General features: G+C 34.6%; 1 long non-coding RNA gene across 2 annotated transcripts; it reads left to right on the top strand.

The window, feature by feature from the left end:
* Positions 1-9,481: 9,481 nt before the first annotated feature.
* On the top strand, positions 9,482-18,569 carry LOC135300012 (uncharacterized). Of its 2 annotated transcripts, XR_010361873.1 has the most exons (4): positions 9,482-9,511; positions 15,322-15,400; positions 17,606-17,904; positions 18,418-18,569. It is a non-coding gene; the product is annotated as an uncharacterized LOC135300012 (long non-coding RNA). The 2 variants fall into 2 exon arrangements; XR_010361872.1 differs by lacking the exon at positions 18,418-18,569 and having other exon boundaries at positions 17,606-18,073.
* The last annotated feature ends 2,401 nt before the right edge of the window (positions 18,570-20,970 follow it).

Raw genomic sequence — 20,970 nt, 5'->3', positions numbered from 1 at the left:
TTGCTGAAATGTTAAACAAGCAAAGTAGGTTGTTTGCGCAGTTACTTTTTTTCTTTACTTGTGCAATACTTTTTTCCTACAATGAATGGTGCTGAAACCTATGACAATTCTGAGAGCTCTTTTTGAATTTGAGGTCACTGAAGGAACTCTGTCTGGGTTGTCCTATCAGTTGCAATTACACTGGAGATTGGAAGATGGAACACAATGAGCCTAATATTTTCTAACTGCTTCTGTTAATCCAGCTGTGCTTTCTCTATGACACATGGGGCAGACTTTCTCAGTAAAGTTTTTTGAAAATATTAGAAAGAAACTCACTTAAACTGAGACAGTACAATAAAACATCTTGAGGTAAAAGTATGAATAACTATCTATTTTATGAAATGCTTTCTTTCTGCTTGTGTTAGTCGAAAAAATATGTTAGAATAGAAAAAAACCACCTATTTCTGCACATATGTGAAAGAAAAACAACAACAACAACAAAACAAAAAACCCAACAAAAAACAACAACAAAAACAAACAAACAAACAAAAAAAAGGCAAAACAAATAAATAAAACCCACCAAAACAAAAAACCAACAAAAAACCCAAACCAAAACCAAAATAAAACAAAAAACCAAAATAAAAAAAAAAGGCAACAAAAAACCAAACAAAAAAACCCAGGAATACTTATTCACACCATAATTTATTATAATAAGCAGTATTTCTTTGACTTTGCCCTAGCCCCAGATTATTGTACTTCATACAAAATAGCTTTCTTTGGGTAGTTTCAAGTTTGATTGGTACTTCATAGAAATTTAAATCCATCTACAAAATTTATTGCAGCAAAGCTGGTTAAGGCTTATTAAGGTTTTCCTATACCCTTGCTTCATAAATAAGAAGTACATCATAAACACTTGAAATGGAGTAGAATCCTACTTACTAGTAAAAGAAAAAAATCTATGTTTATTTTGGTATAATGTGGAGTGGTTCACATTCTAACTGTGTATCTTTTCCTTGGCAGCCCTGGGAAATCACTGTATATGTTTCCAAGAAATATAGAATACAGGCTTACATTTTCCAGTCTCTCATCTGTCCCAAGGACTACTGTCATGCAATAAAAAGACAAGATTGTAAATCTTTTACGTTTTCTTTCATTTCTCAGCAATACATTCCTATGGAAGTGAAAACTGAACATATTTTATGCTTCTTGTGCTGCCCCATATTTTGACTAAATATTTTGTTGATACTGTCCAGAAAAAAGTCACGAACAGAAGACTAGAAATCCAAAATATACATATCCACTAGCATTCCACATATTGGGAGAATGATGTAGTGCAAATCCAGCATGCCCCTGAATACCATTCCAAAGATGAAGAGTTTTCAAGTAATTATATGTGAAAGAGTTTCACAATATCAATATAAAAAAGTAATATAATGTTATAGTGGCTAAAACACACAAAAGAAAATAAACTTCTGTTGAAATGATTTTATATAATGATAGGGTTTCTTTATGTTTTTCATAATAAACAAGTGTAATTTAGGAAAGCCTACAGTTGCTTCACAATCTAGACATGTATCTGTGACATAGTAATGATAGCTATGAGCCACTGCATCAGTAGTTCCTCTTACTGAGCAATAGTTTTGCATGAAAATAAATCTGCATTCCATTTAAATGGAAGTGGAATGAAACTCTTCCATTTAAATGGAAGTGGCTAGAAAACTTTCTTTATTCTTTGATAGAAGCTATAAACTGAAGCTGGAGTAAAAAACTAAGGGTGAGCAAGGTGCTCAAGTGTGTAAGTTTCCCTCGTCTCCAGGGAATTAGAAAAAAAAATAAAAAGGGAACAAAGGCACGAGGAATTACTAAATGTACACAAATGGGAAAAAATGTGACTCAGAAGGGAATTTTCCCATGTGGGTATACAGATAAGGAGGTAGAAGTTTCAAAGCTTTCAGGAGAAACACATATAAATGTAGGGATTCATTTTTGCACCTAGCCAGCTGCTTTCATTGAAATCAATGAGATCTGAGTTATGGTGTTTGAAACTTTAATGAGTTCACAAAAGTTTCGATTTTCTCTCGGTAGAGTGTCAAAATAATAGCTAAATGTTATATGGGGCTGAGTTTAGTCCCAATTTGAGCCTTTTCAAGTGTTATTTGAGCTTTTTTAGCTCTTCCCAGTAGATTCACTTCATTCTTCATCTCTACGTGTAAATGAAACAAGTCTGGTTTGGTAGTTACCCTAGGATTTTACAGTGAAAATATTTTCTTAACTGTTTGGTCTTGTTAGCTCTTGAATGTTTTGAAGAAACAAATGCATTTCTATAAAAAGATTTTAAGTACCACCATATGTTCAAAACAGACCAAGCACATTAGCTGTTCTAACTAAAATTTATGAAAAATAATATTGAAAATGGCTCTTATTGCCTTTTAAAAGCAAAGATATTCTAATCCATTTGGTTTTCAAAAGGTATTTTTGTGCACAGTTGCTGTTTTTCAGTCTACAGACTGTACTACTATAATGAGCTCCTATTGATGTGAACAGTGTTTTGAGTTGTTTCACCCACAGAGATATTCCTGCCTTGTTTCCTGTGTGCAGTTTAAAAGTAGAAGTATTAATATTGTAGTGCTTCTAGTATTTATTTTTCATTTCAGTGCAAAGCACATACTTGAAGCCTGTTAATAATCATGATAGCAAAGTTGAAGCCTGTTAACAATCATCTCAGTAGGTGACTAAATAGAATTTAATTTAGGACTATTATAGGTTTCTGTAGATTTAAAGGCTATCTGTATTTTATTACCTTTATTTTAGGAAAGAGGTATAGCAGATTCCTCTAGGATTTCTGAGGTAAAATTCTCAAGCATTGTACAAAAATATATTTCTCTCACAAAATAATACCAGGTTTCACTGAAATTAAATAGTGATTTCTTAAAAATTATATTGAGAGAATTTCACTTGATTCTTCCCCCATCCTATAGAATCAAGCCATACTGCAGCAGTCTTAGACTTCTGGAAGAACAGCCAATAATCCCAAAGGTTATATATCATTTTTTCAGGGGAACTTGTCTTCCAAAACAAGTTTTCAAATCTTTCACCACAGCATGCACTTTTAAATGCATTTAGATTACCTTATTTCTTACCATAATGTACATTAGATACTAGGTAGTTAAAGGAAGCATCAACTTGTACAATGACAATTTGACAAAAAATATTGTAGAAATACAGTAGGGGATTGAAAACCAAAAGTCAAATCTAATTCCCTGTTGTGGTTAGCAGTACCCACAGCACGTTCTACAGTAACATCCCTTCAATCCGGACATTCCACCTGCTGGAGGCAAGGATGGGACAGAGCCAGAATAACCCTAGTATTGCTTTCAGAAATAATGATTAGACCTTGATTTCTGATTCCTTCAGAAAATGGATATTGCAGTTAGAGAAAGAATTGACCACAGTTTCGGAAAACAGAGGAATGATGGAACACAAAAACTCTTTTCAGCTTTGACCTAATTGCATCCCTGAATTCCTGTTAAGGTAGCCAGGTTTATCTTTGTGGATGTAAAGAAGATCTGCAACAGGGTTTTCAGACTCAGATACAAAAATTTCTTAGTGAAATTACACCTACTGAATATTATAGGACTCCTATAGATGAGTCATGTAATTAATTCATACATAAATGCTTACCACTGTGCAAGTTCAATTAACCTAATGATTTTTTTCCCTACTGTTTTAAACTGTGAACTCATAATAATGGGGATTTTAGTTTTATGTTACACTATTCTACATTAGCTGTTTTACTTATCTGAAATTTCCCATTCTAGACTTTATCTGTGTAGTACAAATGTAAAATTAAAATGTTATACTTAAAGGAGAATGTTCGAAACCATTTTCATGTTAGTACCATATAACTATGTCATCATGTAGCCTAAAATATCCTCTCTAAAATTAGCTGACAAATTGCAGAAAATTGTTCTCTGGGTTGGCAGAAATGAATTCTATTAAAGCTAATGAAAATTGCACATCTGTGGCATAAGACCATATGTCCAGAAGAGAAGAAGTGTGTGGAATAACCTTCTTTCAAATTTAAACCAAATCACTGAAGTTTTTCCATCAGGGATTTACCAGACTTATGAGAGCTATGAAAAAGTCTATGACAAATTTTGAATGAGTAGTCTACATAAAATAGTGATCAAATCAAATTAACTAAAGTATTAGATTATTTTAACATGTCTGGAGTCTGACACATCTTTCACATATATATATTTAATTTAAAAGAATCTGAAAAAATACAATACATGCACATGAAATAATAGAGTGTAATTGTAAAAAGGGGTAAGGAACACTTTGGTACTATTAAAACTTGTGCTTTAAATAAGTGCAATTTTAGTACAATAGAAGATAGATTTACCAGCAGAGCTGAGCCAAACATCTGCTTTTCACTGCATTACTTTTTTTTTTGGTTCCCTTTTCTAAATTGGAAAACCAGGAACTAGTAGAACTGGGTGAAGAACATCAAACTCCTCCAGTCAAATATGGATAGCTAGTTTTTTTTCCTTGACAATGATTCTTTTCTTTTCTTTTCAAAGAAGAAAAAGCCAGTAATGTGTGTAGTATAACCATTACTTTTGTGACCTTTTTTTTGGTTTTTTTTTTTAATACAAAAGGTTTATTATCATTCCCTGGGACCTGTTCCTGGCAAGTATAATTATCTTACAAAAATATGCTTCTCCCTTCCCTATGTATTCATTTTATATACATACATGTATAACCCCTCTTTAGCCTCCTGTACTCTAAGGTTAACTCAGAAACCTTTCAAATGGTTGAAGCACTGTTTTAGCCAGATAAAGGAACAAACTTAGACCCTATGACTGGACCTTGAATTAACTTCTGGATTTATGAGGAAGAACTATACAACTCTTGGAGATTAATTTTGGTCTAAGATGACTTGTAAAATTAAGTCAGTACATTTTTTCACAATTATATATAAATGTTCCTTTTTAAGCATCAACAAATATAGAGCTTATGACAAATGACACAAAAAAACAGTGCCTAGTAACAACATTCTGAATATGGGATTTCTTTATTACTGTCTCTTTTCTATATTCATGATTACCCCATCTGTAATTTTCCTAGTTTGGTATCCTCTTAGGAACATATACACTAATTTTGGAAGAGGTCAAAAGTGACAGTCAACACTGAATATTCCCTCCTTAAAGATTTCCTTTGCCAAGGTTTCCCACACACTGTATTTTCAGCAAAAAACATCTATAGCACCTTTCCTTGAATAACACAAGTGAACCACTTGAAAGATATTTCTTTTTCTTTCTGTCACCATCTTAGATTTTTCATCCCATGCCTGTAAGATTGTGGTGATTTGAACTGGGCAGGATGCCAGATTAGCACCAAAAGTGCTCTACCATTCTACCTGGGGAGTGAAAATAGAATGAAAGGCTCATGGGTTGAGACAAGGGCAGGGAGAGACCACTACCAGTTATCATCACAGGGCTTTCTGAAAACTTGCTGTTTTAAATTTGAAAGCAAATACCACTGATTGTCACCATTCATGATAGTTTGAGGACTGCTTTGTCATCATAATGTCCTCAAGGTATGGAAAAACTAAATGTAAGAAAGTGTGTCTCCAAAGGAAACACATAGTGTAGAATTAAAATCTTGGATGCTGAATGTTTCAGTAAATCAACTCTGCCTCTCATACTACCCTGAATAATACCATTGGGTACGTTTTTCAATAATCTTGTGCTTTCCTACTTGAATACAGGAAACTATACAGATGTAGTTTGATACAATGTACAAAAAAGGAGAATGTATAATAAATCATAAATTAATATGGAATATGAAGTAGTATATAATTTTAGTTTATAATTCATAGTGTATAGATATGGCTATATAGTATAAAATATGGAGAGTTTAGGATTTACATGGTATAAAACATACATGTGGCTTTTATGGAAATATCTTGTAATAGCCAAATTAAATATATATTATATTATATTATATGAAACATTCAGATTCATCCATTAAGAACATATTTAAGTTTAGAGTTTCACAACAGGCTCACAAACAATTCACATCAGCCTCACAAATAAATATAGACAGTACAGAGTCTGACATTATACCAGGCAAATAAACATCAATTAGTGGAAAAAGTTTAATTTCAACAGAGTCCATAGCAACTATTTTTTCACCTTTTAGTTTGGTTTTAAGACCTGGAATTTCAGAGTTGGAACTACACAACTAGGAAAAATCTGTATCTCATTGAAAAATATTGACCTGATTACATCAATTTTATATTACTCTTTTTCTATGCCTTGAGCTCAAGTAAGAGAAAAGAAATTGTCTGGATGGAAAGCTATAGCACTATCAGATTTGTGTAATGTGGTGTGGCTGTTCTCTGGCTGACAACAGAACATAGAAGTACCAATAAAATTGAAATCACAGTAAAATAGACAAGTTTATTTTAGTGTTCTTTTCATCATATGTTTTTACCAGTATAGTATTTCAAAATAAAGACTTCTGAATGTGTTCCTTTACTGAAGAATACATATGGTCAGTAAGGTAGGGATTCAAATCCATCGTTTTGAATGGAGAGCAGAGTGCATATTGTTTAAATGCTCAGTTAAGTGAAGAAAGAATATACAGAAACCTTGTCTCTAAATATGCAGTTTTTCATGAGCTCTTACTTGTGTATCCAAGTGAAATCTCTGATTGTTCAAACAAGAGAGTAGTAGTATACTGATTTATCTTTTACTCATTCCCATAAGTTTCTTGTTCTTGGTGTTCTTTGTACTGTACTGGTCCTTCATGAAATATTGTTATGTAAGACTCTGAGGGCTTTAATTACATTCTTTGTTCTTGGTTCTGAAGTTAGATGAAAGGAAAAAATTTACCTTATAATTTATCCTTTTATAGCAGTGAATTTTTTACTGCTGTGAAAAATACCTGAATAATATTGAAAATACTTAAAAATCCCAAACCTTGAATCATGAGCTCTCATCTTGTTTTGTGTTTTCTTTCACTCATGTCAAATATACAGACATTATTGTTATGAGTGAAATATTATATCTGCTAGAACTAAATTTAACAGTTGCAAAGAAATTGTGTTCTAAGCTGTAATAGACTGTTGAGTTTACTGAATTGAGTAAAATTTATCTCAAGGGGTTTACCACAGCTATAATCAGTGGGGTTTTTTTTAATGGAATAATTATATTTCAGAGTTGGTTTGTTAATGTCAACAATTTGTATGTATCACTTACCATTAAGAAAAAAATAAAAAAGACTGTGTGTATAAAAATCAATACAAGTTTAGCTATTACCTTCCAAAGGAGAAGAACAATGTCTTCAACAATCCAGTTTCTGTTCTCAGTGCCTTGTTAAAATCAAAAGTAACTTGAAGTAAATTTCAGTTAATTAGAACATGCATATGGTGCTATGTGCTTAAACATCTTTGATGCTGAAGACTCTCTTCCAGATCTCTTGCTGAGCTATGGTTTTGTTGTCTGTGGGGGTTCTGACTGTTTCTATACCTATTATGATTAAATAATTCTGAAATAGCTAAATATTTTTAGAAGGGGTTAAGCAGGCCAAAATTTATAAGAAATAAATCTGATGCTAAGTGCCATCATCTGGTTTTATGAGAGCTTTACCAACATTCCAGAGACTTGTCTGAAATGTGTCACTTATAGGCATTTCTGGGGTTGAGGGGATATAGAACAACCTGAGCCACCTAAAGAAACTCTTTGTCTTTATTGTCACTAACCTCCTCTCTGCAAGTTGTGAGTAGTGCAGATGGACTGCCAGATGCAGTCAACATACAAAGAAGAAAAAGGCTCTTCACCATTAGTCAGCACCAGGAGTCTGAAGTTTTAAGAGGCCTCTATTCAAAGTGTTTGAACTTTTTTAAAAATAAGCAGAGGAAGAGGAACAGAAAAGTGTCTGTATTCTAGAACTTTGGCAGCTCATCAGATGCTGATCTTCCTATGTAATGTAAGTTCCATAAGAATATTTTGGAGTATTTCTTCTTTACTCCTTTTATACTGAAAAGCTGTGTCATAGACTTTAAAATACCCTTGTTCTTCTTTGTTATCTTTTAATATTCATTTAGTTGCCTTTTGCTTATTCTTAAGCTTTCTAAATCCCACTATTTTCCTTTGTAGGTTCTGATATCATTCACAGGAAGAGAGCCCTTGCACATTATGCACTGCCATCATGAAAAGTAAAAGATACCCAAAGCCACACAAAGCTCATAATTACTTTATGGTCAAAGGCCATTAGAGAAAATCTCTTTACATTATTTTTAGTGACATTATTGAGTTCTGTCCTTTCAAATCAAATTAAAACATTATCAACTTGTAAAAGAATAAGTGTGATATCCTGTTTAATTTGGGACAAAGTTATTTTTCTTATCATTGCTCCAATATGTGGGGGCATTTGGTAGATAATGATGAAGGATGGAAAAATCTGGTGTGTGCCTTAAGGGGATTTGATTTCTGGTGATAATAGCCAATGAATAAAATTGCACGATGCTGCTTGCCATATAACACTGGAAAATATCACTTCTATGGCCTGACACCACACTGAATGACTCACGGTGTCTGTCTTTGCCACTCTGGATCCAAGAATCAGAACCAGAGCTCCCACTCATTGCCATTAAGAATGAACTTTGAAGGAACCAAAGAACTGAAGACTTTGACTGAGAGGGTCCTCACCAACCTCTGGAAGTATCGGAATGGAAGGTGCCAAGAGAATGCAGCCAGGCTCTTAGTGTTACCAAGCAATAGGACGAGAAATTTATGCACAGAAAGTTCTACCTGGATATGAGGAGCAACTTCTTTATTGTGCAGGTGTCTTGAGCACTGGAACAGACTGTCCAGAGTGGTTGTAGGGTCTCCCTCAATGGAGATATTCAAGAAACATCTGGATGCAATTCTAAGCAATGTGCTCTAGAATGACCCTGCTTGAGCAGATGGGGGACCTGATGACCCACTTGAATCCCTTCCTGCCCTGCCCATTCTGTGATTCTGCAACTCTCTAAAAGGTCATGGGGTATTAGGAAATGTGGAATCCGGCATGGTGTAAATAGTATGGAATAAGGAGCGGACACTATGTTACTTGGAATACCAGGTGAAAACTGTTACTTTTGGCTGGGACAGAGTTTCTTTTCTTTTTTGTGGCTGCTACAGTTTTGAATATAGCATGAGAATATTCTGATTGGTTGTTGCTACACAGCGCTTACCTCAAGTCAAGGAATTTTCAGTGTCCCAGGCCAGTGATGAAGTGCACATGAAGCTATGAGGGACCGTGGCCATGACAGCTGACCTGAAGTGGCCAAAGGGATATTCCATACCATGGAATGTCATGCTCAGGACATAAAATGGCTGAAGTTGGCTGAGAAACACCTGTGGCTGCAATGAGAGGGAGTGAGGGGGAGCCAGTGCGCTGCTGCGTGGTATTTAGTTGCCAGCTGGGAGTAAACTACAACACATGGGCATGGCAGGAAGGGAGAGAGACACTGCTGAAGGTAGTGATGAGCATTAACTTATTTGAAAAGTAATATGGGCTTTACCTGAAGCACAGATCAAGGATATTTATATCTGGTTCTAAATGTCTTTTGCAAAATTCTTTCCACTGTATTTTTTTTCTTGTCATTATATCTCTTTCTGCTTTTGATCCTTATAGCTTCTCTTCCTATTTTTGCCTCAGGATTTTTCCCCAATTTTTCCAGGGTTTTGACATCTCCACTAGAAAATTCTGTGAAAAATGCTGCTCTTAATACCACCTTTTTATATTACTATGAATTTTTACAACTTGTCAAGCAATTCAGGTCATTTTTTGCTGATAGTGTATAAATGACTGCCAAAAACATTCTTTGTGGGTTGGGTAATGATAAATTTGGATTCCAGTATTTCAAACTCTAATACATGCTAAAAATAAGCAGAGTGAACATCTGTGACAAGCAGGTAATTTTTAATAGTATCAGACAGTTCCTTTCTGTGGAGAATTACTACTCTCTCATCCCTAATCAACCTCTGCTGTAACAGCAGCTGCCAATTAGGGATGTTGTCTCTTGACAAAATATTCAACCCATGTTTAATTTATTTTAAATGTACTGTGGTTTTCCATGGAAGGTGAGGAGTGTTTTTTTCAGAAATTTATGCCATCAGAGGCTCATGTCATGTTATACAAAGTCGTGAGATACACAGATCACAGTCGAGCACCTACAGATTCAAGCAGATTCTCAGGGGACAATTCCTCCCATCTAATCTCCTGACGGTGTTGGAGAAGGAGGAATACTTAATTTTCCCTTTTTTTTCTAGATATACAGTAAAACCCACATTCCTTTCTGTCAAGACACGTTTAGTGATTTCCATGAGAATTTTCTCTTTGATATTACTAAACATATTGTAAATAAATATTACTGGAGGCAATTTTAAGGCCTTATCTTATGTTGATCAGATATTAAAATTGCTGGAAAGAAGGAAACTCCCCACCTTATTTGCCATTCTTCTTCATTGAGTTGTTCTTGTATTTCTAAGGGGCAGCTAAGACATATTGAATAACTTCATAACCACACAAGCAGACTGGCAGAGATTTTCCTTTTTTTTGTGAAATAAATTCCAAGTTTCCTTTAGTGGCGTGAGAGACTGAATAGTTAAATAACAACTCTTGCTACCTGCAAAACAAGACATATAAACTAACCTGTAAATCAGGCAGTATGCTCCTAATCTTCACAAAGCTTAAGCTTGAAAAGACCATCAACTAATACTTAGAGAGACTGTACAGTTCTCATGCTATTTTGATTCTAGACTTTTGTTTGGCTTAAGAACCACATTCATGGCTGCAAGAATGTCTGGATAATTAAGAGACTTGGAAAAAATCTCATCTCCTGGGACTTTAAACAGTATTTATCTTGTTTTATGTTGTTGATGAGCAAGGCTTTTTCTACAAAGAACAAAAGAATAATACCCATGATCAGAATAGTATAAAAATTGATATATTTAAACACTCAAAAAACTAATTTATGGCTTGAACTTCAATTTAGAAAACAAAGAATTTTGGTTTTTAGTTGCTTTCTTTTTTTTAAATTATGTTTGATTTGTTCTATTTCTAATTGATGGATTACTGGATTTGCCACAAAATGTGAGGAATCAGCAGCCTGTCAAACCATACAGTAAAATATTTTTTAGGTTTAAATGACTATATGCAAGCATGGGCCAACATACTTGCATACATGAAGCCTAGTTGAATTCCCTTTTCCTTAAAAATCCTGAAACCAAAAGTCTACAGAACCTTTCTGGAGTTTATAAAAAAACTTCAAAGAATTTGTGCAGTATTTTCATTCCAGTCTCTATCAGACAATTCAGTGTGCGTGTAGTCTATGAAATTGGTATGTCTGTGCTTTGTACAACATATTATACAGAGAAACAAATGGAACAAAAAAGAGAAGGAGGAACAATGAGAAATAACTGAATGTGAAGAACCAAAACAAAAAGGAAACACAAAGGGAAAAAAATGGGGAGGGGAAAGCTGGAAAAAAAAAATGGAAATTTTTTCTCTTAACAAAATTATGAATAAATGTTAAGCCAGTTTCTCTTCAAGCTGTATCACTTCCTGGAAATACCACAAGGGATAGGCATAGTTATCAATATGATAGATCTCTTCTTCCCTTAGGCTTGAAGCAAGAACATTTTGTTTTACAGGACACAGTGAACCTTTGGAATTTTGCTGTGATTGTTGATGTTTCCTTTTCTATTTAGTAAAGATTTAGATTTTTGTCAAGCAGTCTTTCTCCTTAAAATATTTTCCTCTGTTGTTTCATTATTTGTATCATAGTAATGACCTTCATGCTTAATTCTTACAAGAACAATAAACATTGCATACCTGATAATTGTTAAATATCCAATACTATAGCTTCAGAACTCCTTTAAGACTGGAACTCTGGGAAATCTTTGACTTCATGAAGGACACATCTTCATGATGACTCGTGGTTATTATGATGGTTTATTGCTGTTATGTTAGTGTTTCACTCCATGCCTCAGCCTTTCCCAACTATACCACTTTTTTTGTCTGAAGCATAGAACTTCTTTACCTTGTTTGGCATACCTGGATTTTTACTCAGTTGACAATTATCAGAGTCAATCATCAATCAAAAGCTATTAGAGATAATTTTTGGTATATAAATAAGTAATTGCAAGTTCATATGAATTAACACATTTTATCTTGAAATCTTTTTAATGCTGAAACCAACTCTTTTCACTAATTCTATTTTATATATATTCTGTTAATAAAGTGTTATATACACTTTACGGGATTTTTCCAGGGTATGTTTTAGTATTACCATAGCATTAAGAGAGATGAGGAATTCAAAATTTTCTCTCACCAAATAATTCCTGTTTAGCACAGTATTGAAAGAAAAATGTCCCTCTTGGCCTTGGTTGCAGAGGTCATATGATCTTGTTGAAATTAGTGGAAAATAACACAGTGCATATGGGTGTGCACACTCATAGAAAAATATACTATATACATTGTGTTTGACCTTCATCCATTTTTCTGATTATAGAATTCCAAGAAAAAAATGAACTATTGTCTTTCTGCTTCAATCCATGACAGGAAACAACATTTGAAATTTCAAAAATGCCGATGTGATAGAAACAGATAATTTCCCTCTCAGCTCCAGATTTTCATCATTGTCCTTTAATTTCCTAATCGTACCTTTTGTGCACTGATCTCACAAAAATTGCAGTGACCTGTAGTTTCTGCGTGTTTGACCTTCTCTTTGCACTTTTGCAGGAATGTTATTAAATAGAAATACAGTTCAGTAGCTAGTGATGTTTCTAGCAGATTCCTCCTTAAGAGTATTTGAGATAAAACCAGCTATTTCTAAAAATGAGAAATATTTTTCCAGTAATGCTCAGCGACCTTTTCTGCTGGACTCATTATATAACTGAAATTTCCAGGTTGTCACCTAGTCCATTTCAACAGTCCAAGAGTGCTTTTAGAGAAATTAGAGCAGAAAATAGGTTATCAATAGAAACAAAACTTTTTTTCCTTTTTAATATATCTACATTCAGCATTTGTTTAAATGCTGCACACATTCAGAAAGATACTTTTTGAGGGGAAAAAACTGTTGCATCTATATTTTTGGAAGTAAGTCAAAGCTGTGATAGAGCAATAGAGACAAGATAAACCCATATCTTGGAACTCAAAAGGAACTCAGCTTTACACCAATGGGCTTTTGTTCTGAAATATAGCAGCTGTAAAGTCTATGGCCACACACAGCATCTGCAGACTTAAAGGTAATCTTTCTTTTGGTTGTCTGCTGCTTCTGTAATTCAGACCTATCTTGGAGGGAGGGTGCCCCTACATGTTAAAAAAAAAAAAAAGTATTCAGTGTAATAACAATAGCACCTTTGAGTTTGACAAAGTATCTGTCTTTGTCCTTGTAATCCCTTTCCCCCACCTGTAGTTGTTATAATTTGTCAAAATATAGCTGCTAAAAATTGCTGAATGATTTTTATAAACTGAGTGAGTTCAGAGTCACAGAGCAAAATGCTTGTAAAGAGGATGCGACGCATTAGTTTCACATGATGATGACAGACTGGGCAATGGATTAGACCCAATGCGGTGAGATTAACAGGACCATCTCCATTTTCCTGATCCAAATTCTTATCCAAATTTATAATTTCCAGTTTTCTATAATGAAAAAGGAAAATGTTCTTTTATGGATGTTGGATTCCAGCTAATTGACTTTTTCTGAAAATTTTCAGTACTCAAAATGATTAATTTTTTTACCCAACTCCAAATTCAGTAAATAAACAGGTAAATAAAAACATATCAATAAAAGAAAAATATATATGTTTGTGGCACTTCATTTCACACTTCAGTCACCAGGTAACCCCTTACTTCAGACACTAGGATTAGAATTTGCAGCTTGGCACTAAAATATAGGCTGCTAACCAGAAGGGGAGACATCTGTCTCCATAAGATGGACTAGTCAAGAAAACTAAGAAAAATAACTCTGTCTGAGGAAGTCTGACATGGGTATACTAAAGTAAAGGGTAGTGGTCCACGTTCATCCATCATATAAAAGTCAACCTTCATGAGTCAGGCTCAATGATTGAGAAAGGATCTTTTTTATATGCCTCACAAAGTTTTCATTTAGGCTTTATAGCTTGTACTTCTCACCTTTTCTGTATGAACTTATCTCTTTCATGGCAGGTAAATCATTGAAAAATAATAGATGTGTAGTTGTCCATGGACACATGGCATTTTGTGACTTATATCGAGTGAAATACCCTGCATATAGTTGGATTGAAATGACTCCCCAATTTTTTTTGCAGTTTTTAATTATATTTAAAAGTCCATACATACTACCTTTAGCTTCCCTGAGCTGTGATTAAGGCCTGCAAAAGCAGATGCCACCTCCTCTTCCACCATGCATTAGAAAGGTTACTGGAAGTCCTGCAAATAGGAGTAAATTAATGGAAGTGGCCAGCTCACAACAGAAAAAATGCTGTGCAAACTTATTGGATTTTGTATTTTTTAATGATGCCATGAACAAGAGGAAAGCCTTTTGAGTACTTCTGAAAGCTTGCTTTAGAAAGTTTCTCAGTTTTATTAGGGGTGATACCATTGTAAGTTGGTAGAGCTAGCATCACAAATTTTGTAATATTTGTTATGTATGACTGTAGTACAAGGGAATTTATGAGACAGGAGTTCAAAAAATATCTGCCTCCTTTTGGTAAGCCAAAAAGCTTAAAAAGTATTTTGATTGATTGTTTACTTATGAAATAAATAACGAGATCTCCACTGGAGGTGTGCTGGTATCAGTATAAGAATTATTCTTGGAAATGGAAAACAGTTCAAACCTTGACAGAGTTTTCAGATCAGGTTACTCTACTCTTTAGTGTCTCAACGTGTTTAACTGCATGAACCAGATACACAAGTCTTGTTTCCCACTCAGAATAACTCCATTCTGTCTCTTTAAGTGCAGTTCTGATGAATAGTAAAAATGTCTTTGGTCCATCAGGGCCAGTGTTTATGTTCAACAGTGTAGTGGCATATTCAACAAAGCCCCAAACTGCTATACTTAAGGGTTGTGTATATTGGTTCCAAAGACTGATATGTTTCTAATTCCGCTATTAGGTTTCTTACTGCTCTTCATATTCTGGATTTCATTTCCGTGGTTTTCTGTTTCATAAAAGTGAGTATAGCAGGCGAGCAATAATAGAATATCTAGGCACAAGTATTCTCCAGTATCTTAAAGTTCACACTAACTGTTTTAATTCTTTCCTACATGGAGTCATCTGCAGCTGTTCAATTTTTCTTCAGGTATATGGAGGAATCACATGTGGTCTGCTATACATCAAGTATCCAAAACCAGGATGTCTTAGTCATTGATGTTTCTCAGGTGGGATCTCAACTTCTATTTCATGGGGTTTGTGCCACACTGTTGTAACTGCCCCCCCCCCACCTTCCCATTTTCACGGGAATCTCCTTGAATTATTTAACCAATTAATTAATATTTATCACACTGGTAAAATTTCACATCTTGAGGGAGTGAAACCATCTGTAAAAATTCAGCAAGCACAGCACAAGCTGTCACAGGTGAGTGTTTACACCCCTGTGGGAATCTGGTAATTGTATACTGTATACCTTCCCAAGGCAAAGAAAATTTCTTTTTATCTTTACCTTCTAAGGAGACCATAAAGAACATAACTTTTATATCTAGCACTGCCATCTGTGGGTGTGCAAGTGCTTGTAGTGTGGCTGTTAGGTTTGCAAGATTGGGTATTGCAGCTGTTAGTGGGGCTCTGTTGGCACTTATGCACTGTTAGCTGCCGTCTTCCGTCCAGTTTCTGGACTGGCCAAAGCAGCGAATCTGGGGAATGGGTTCTACAGAGGATTTCATATTCACATATTTATTATGCTAATTACTAACAGAGTAAACTTCCACTTCATAGTCAAAATTGTATGAGCAGCTGCCTGTCTCCTTGCAGTGCTCTGTTCCCTGACCAATTCATCAAATCTTTCACAATGAAAAGGAAATCCATGTGAAGAAAAGAAATTGCTAAATTCTTCAGAGAATAAAGTAGAATGCTTAGAAGAGAGTTATGCAATGTGAGTGAGGATAAATAAATAATTATTTGGGGCACTGCAAGTCTTTTCAGTTCCTCTGTACCATATAGTTGCCTGAATTTTTAGGCCTTAGGGATAAATTCTGAGGTCTATTAGCAGGGTTTATTGACAATCTTGAAATTTTACCATTTTCTTTTATCTGATTTCTGTTGGCAAGCTGTAGTTATTTAGAACTGGAGTTATGAGTGGAACAGGTGGTGTTTGAAAAATTCCAGCAGGAATTTACTTCTCCATATCTGTTTGGCACAGGAATACACATGCACTGCAGGAGAAAAAAAAAGCAAAGCTGTCCCAAAACCTGTTTGTGTTACTGTATATACATGGAAGATTATAAAGAAATAAGGAGAATGCATGTATGAAAACCACTGCATTATGATTTTCGTGTAAGTTATTTAGGGTAAGACTAAATCCACAAGTAAATAATAAACAGTTGCATAAATAGAAAACTTTAAACAGAGGAGCCTTGCCCTCCACACTGAAGGGGAAATTTAAATTCACAATCTCTTGTTAAAGATACTTGGCTCTTACTTCTTCTTAAATGTGCAAATCTTTACATCAAGCATCTCTACTGAGTGAATTGTAAAGGGAGAAACAGCTCAGGCAATACTATACAGATTAGCATTTAACATGTCCTTAACCCAGAGCAAACCTATGGCAATTCTGTCCTTGTAAAAGCAACTGTTTTATATCCCTTTTAAGTGTCTTTTCACTCACAAGGTCCTCATCTATTCATGGATTTTAAATACTAGTGGGAAGCATCTAATATGTGCTTTTAAGTCCTCGAAGTGACATCGCTACATGATTCAGTTGTGATGTTTGTGATGTAAAATAATGTGCAGTTATACAGAAATGCCTTATTACCTGACCAAGTACTTCTCTGTGTGAGAGAAATGCACTATCTCAGCACAGAAATATAATTATGCCCTTTCTTTCCTACTCTGCACTTCAACAGAATTTGCTGGAGAGTGGTTGTTTTCAGCTGTCATGTCTTTCTTGGAAGTCATATCATTACATATTTTCAGACATTTAAAAAAAAGCTCACAGCAGGGACTACAATTCAGCCAGTGGTATTTAATGAACACTAAAAATGCCAAATCAAATGCTTAATGAGACTTCTCAATCAAGAGCCCTTATATCTGTTTTGTCTCTGATTTTTACAACCTAGAGTGAAGACTGGCCTTTCAAATACCCTTTCTGTATGCATCCTATGATACAGCACTGCCCCAATTTATTGTAGAAGTGTAGTCTGCTAAATTGTACTAAATGACAGAAATTTCACTTCAGTGCATGTTTTTCCTTTCTACAGAACATCTTAGTGTTGATGACCTGGTTGTGCTATTCACTTAGAGTTATGAAACTATGAAGGTAGATTCTTTCATATAGTCCCATCACTGTCCCATTTCTTTAATTCCTAAACTGCAAGAAGAGTCCTTAAGACGGGAGATTCCTAAACCACTGTTGTATTTTTCCCCAGCAGAGCAGCATTCCACCCAGCTATGAAAGCAAAACAATGTCCCAAATCAAGATCTAGTTCAACCTCAAACTGGAAAGGAGACTGAATTTTAACCTCTAAAAGGTTCTGTCCTTTTTATATACTGGTGTTGCTGGATTGGCCGCACAACTTAAGTTGTGAGCAGCAGAAGCAGAAGAGCATGTTCCACCCTGCAAAGAAAATCGTACCACAGAAAGCATGAGAGGGACATCGGCTCATTGAACATAATCTGATAGGGAGGAAGAAGCAAAAGGGATAGAATGGCAATCAGGGACACCATGAGAGTGAGTTGTTTTTTGTGATAAAAATTATAAGACTTGAAATAAAGATGACATTTTACAGTAAAACATGGCTCTCATTAGTATAATCTAATGCTTGGCTTTACCTTGTTACCCTGAATATTTTCCTCTCCTGGTCATTTAAGCACTTTTCTCCCCTGTTCAAATATTTTTCCTGGCTGGCTCTAGCTTTTCGCAATGCTGTAAAGCTCCTGGGACTTGTCTATGGCTTAGTACAACTTCATGCTCTGTATAACTCCAAATGCATATTTTCTCCATCCCTTCTCTTCTGCTTTCCTCTGTAGAGATGATTTGATACAGTTGTTAATAATTTATTTGACTATTCAGAAGACTTTAATATAAAAGACATTATCATTGTTGATCAAATAGAGAGAGAAACGTTGTTGATCAATACAAAAGAAGGTGAAGAATTATCTAAACTGATTAAACAGACTACAGTATCTCTTCATTACTCCAGTTCCCTGCTTAGCTCTGCCTTTTATTTTGTTGTTGTTTTAGTTTTTTATAATTCATGAACAAATTCCATGATAATCCTGATGAGTCGAATGACAGTGTTTTTGCTACCTTTCTGCTTAAAGCTTAATACTTCTGAAAAATCATCAGCAACTCCACAGGATAATCTTTACAAGGTAAATTCACTTGCAGTGAACTTTATGGCTAAAATGAGACCAGTACAAAATGAGAGTAATTTACAGCTAGATTAGATATCTTATAGTTACTGTGTACTCATTGAGACTATATAATATCCCCATTTTTCTCAGTGGGAAAAAAATCTTGTAAGGCCTGTCTGTCTCTTTTATTTTATGATTACCTTTGTGAGCCAGACTTTTTCTACATCCTTGGATCTTTTTTTTTTTATTATTCTTTCACAATCAGCTTAGTTGTAAAAAAAATTTAAATCAGGAAGTGATGGTTACACCAGCTGAGGTGATGGTTAGCTCTCTTTAAGCTTTATCAGCCCTTGCACTACTCAGGACTCCTCTCAGGTCCTTGAATTCCCTTCTTAGTTTCAGAGGTACCTTCATGTTTTTACAGTCTTCATACCACCTGCTGTTTGTGGAAGGACTCATTGATGACATCTTTCTAAATCCAAGAGCGGGAAGCCTTTTCTCAAAACAATAAGCACCACACTTTCTGTGTGTCAAACCTTCTCTGCAGAGCCCTCTATTACTGGGATAGTATTAGCACTAGTCTGTGCTAATTTACAGAACTTTTGTCTTCACCCACACCGATCTGCTGTGCAGTGGTGCTGAAGCTGACCTTCTGGTGTTTACAATACTTTGGAGTTATGATTTTTACAATAAATCAAAAGGAGAGCAGTTATCTTAGCCTACCTCAGAGTTCATGGTAAAATTATGGCCTCTGCTGAATATGAAAATCTCAGTAATTTTTTGCAGACATATTTCTAATTGTCCGGTGGTATCTTTACAAAAATAAAATGAAATCTTTAATTTCTTTAACTCTCAAAGTGAAGCTTTCAAAAAAAATAAAAAGAGTGTGTTTATTATGATAAAATTTAAAGAGAGGATTACGTAGAAGCCAAGAATATATTAGGTGAGATTTTGCCAGTAGAAAAGGTTTGCTTGCAAATAATAAACCCTACACAAAAGAAAACTGTAATGAATTTGCTGGAAAAGTCTGTATTTCCATGGACATGTTTTAAGTGTTTTTGTGAAGTAAGATCAGTTATTTAACAAATTAGGGTACAGAAATGAAAGTCTAATTTACTGAACAGAATATGTGTTTGGCTCTTTGTCAAAATTAAATGTTTAAGGAAAAGGGAAGCTGCATTTAACATATGACATATCAACAATAGCAATTAGAAAAATTATCAGTGTGTAACTAAATTTGACAGTTTTTCAGAATTTGTGGTTCTTACATGCCAGGCACTTACAATGACCAGGAAGAGTAATGGCTTCCTCATACATAAAGGTCTATTGGGAAATTGGGGTAAACCAGGCAGAACAACTAAATTCTGTCCAGGTAAAGTCAGTATCTTTATTCCAACAAAAAAGATGTGCAATCACTGTTAACTTTATGGTTAGAAAACCTGCAACTAAATGAAAATAATTTAGTGGTTTTGAGACAGCAATAAATTGCATAAAATGAAATGGACTACGACTATTTATTTATTTATTTATTTATTTATTTTTATTGCCTGGTCATAAGATTCGAGAGTCATATCATCATGTGTATAATCCCTATGAGAATGTGTCTTCACCAGTGACTGTGGTTTCTGGAAAGTCTTTTTTTAAATGTATAATACTAATATCAGTACTTAGACATTTCAGAAGAGAAAACTACGTTATCAAGTAAATTTAGTAAGATTCTTCCTACTGATTTAAAAGGGAATATGAAGCTTAAACCTATACTAAAAGCATTGTGCCATGTTGTGGAAAAAAGGAAACCTGCTAAGGCTATTTAGACAAGGACATATCATAACTCCCTGTTGTTATTTTCATTATAGTGATTTTAGAGGGGAAATGCTTTCTATTCACCAATGTTTTGATAATCTGGAAGTCTTGACCATTTCTCTAGAAATGGTGAGTTCCTTAATGGAAGCCTTAATAGTAAGGCAAGTTCCTTAATAGAAGGGAAATAAGAAAGCTGTGCTGCCAGTGGTAATTTGAAAATGTTCTCACAAATCTTTGAGATAAACCTACAAATGACATCCCATTTGCTTTATGTGCCAGTTGACATTATAGGCCAAATCTTGCCCTGTCCATAAAATATGGCTCAATGCAATAAGGCAGGAATAATTTGTGGCAAGATTTCAACTTAAAACATAAAATGGATGAAAGACTAAATGAGGAGAAGCACATGGGGCTGAACAACAGAATATAAAGAAAAAGGAAGTGAAGAGAATTTTTGAACCTAAAAAGTAAATTGCATGTCAGGCAAAATAGTAAGTATTTACTCACAAGTTTGAGAAAATCCAATTGCATTTATTTGTCATTGACTTTCCTCCTCAGAAACACATGGTTAGTTACTCTGTTGAAAAATATATTAAAACTGATATATCTAAACTCAAGATAAGTGGAGAGGGTGTCA

This window comes from Passer domesticus, chromosome 4 (assembly GCF_036417665.1).
Source record: "Passer domesticus isolate bPasDom1 chromosome 4, bPasDom1.hap1, whole genome shotgun sequence".
Lineage (NCBI taxonomy): Eukaryota > Metazoa > Chordata > Aves > Passeriformes > Passeridae > Passer > Passer domesticus.
Note: the sequence above shows the minus strand (reverse complement) of the source record. Positions and strands in the feature narration are given on the sequence as shown.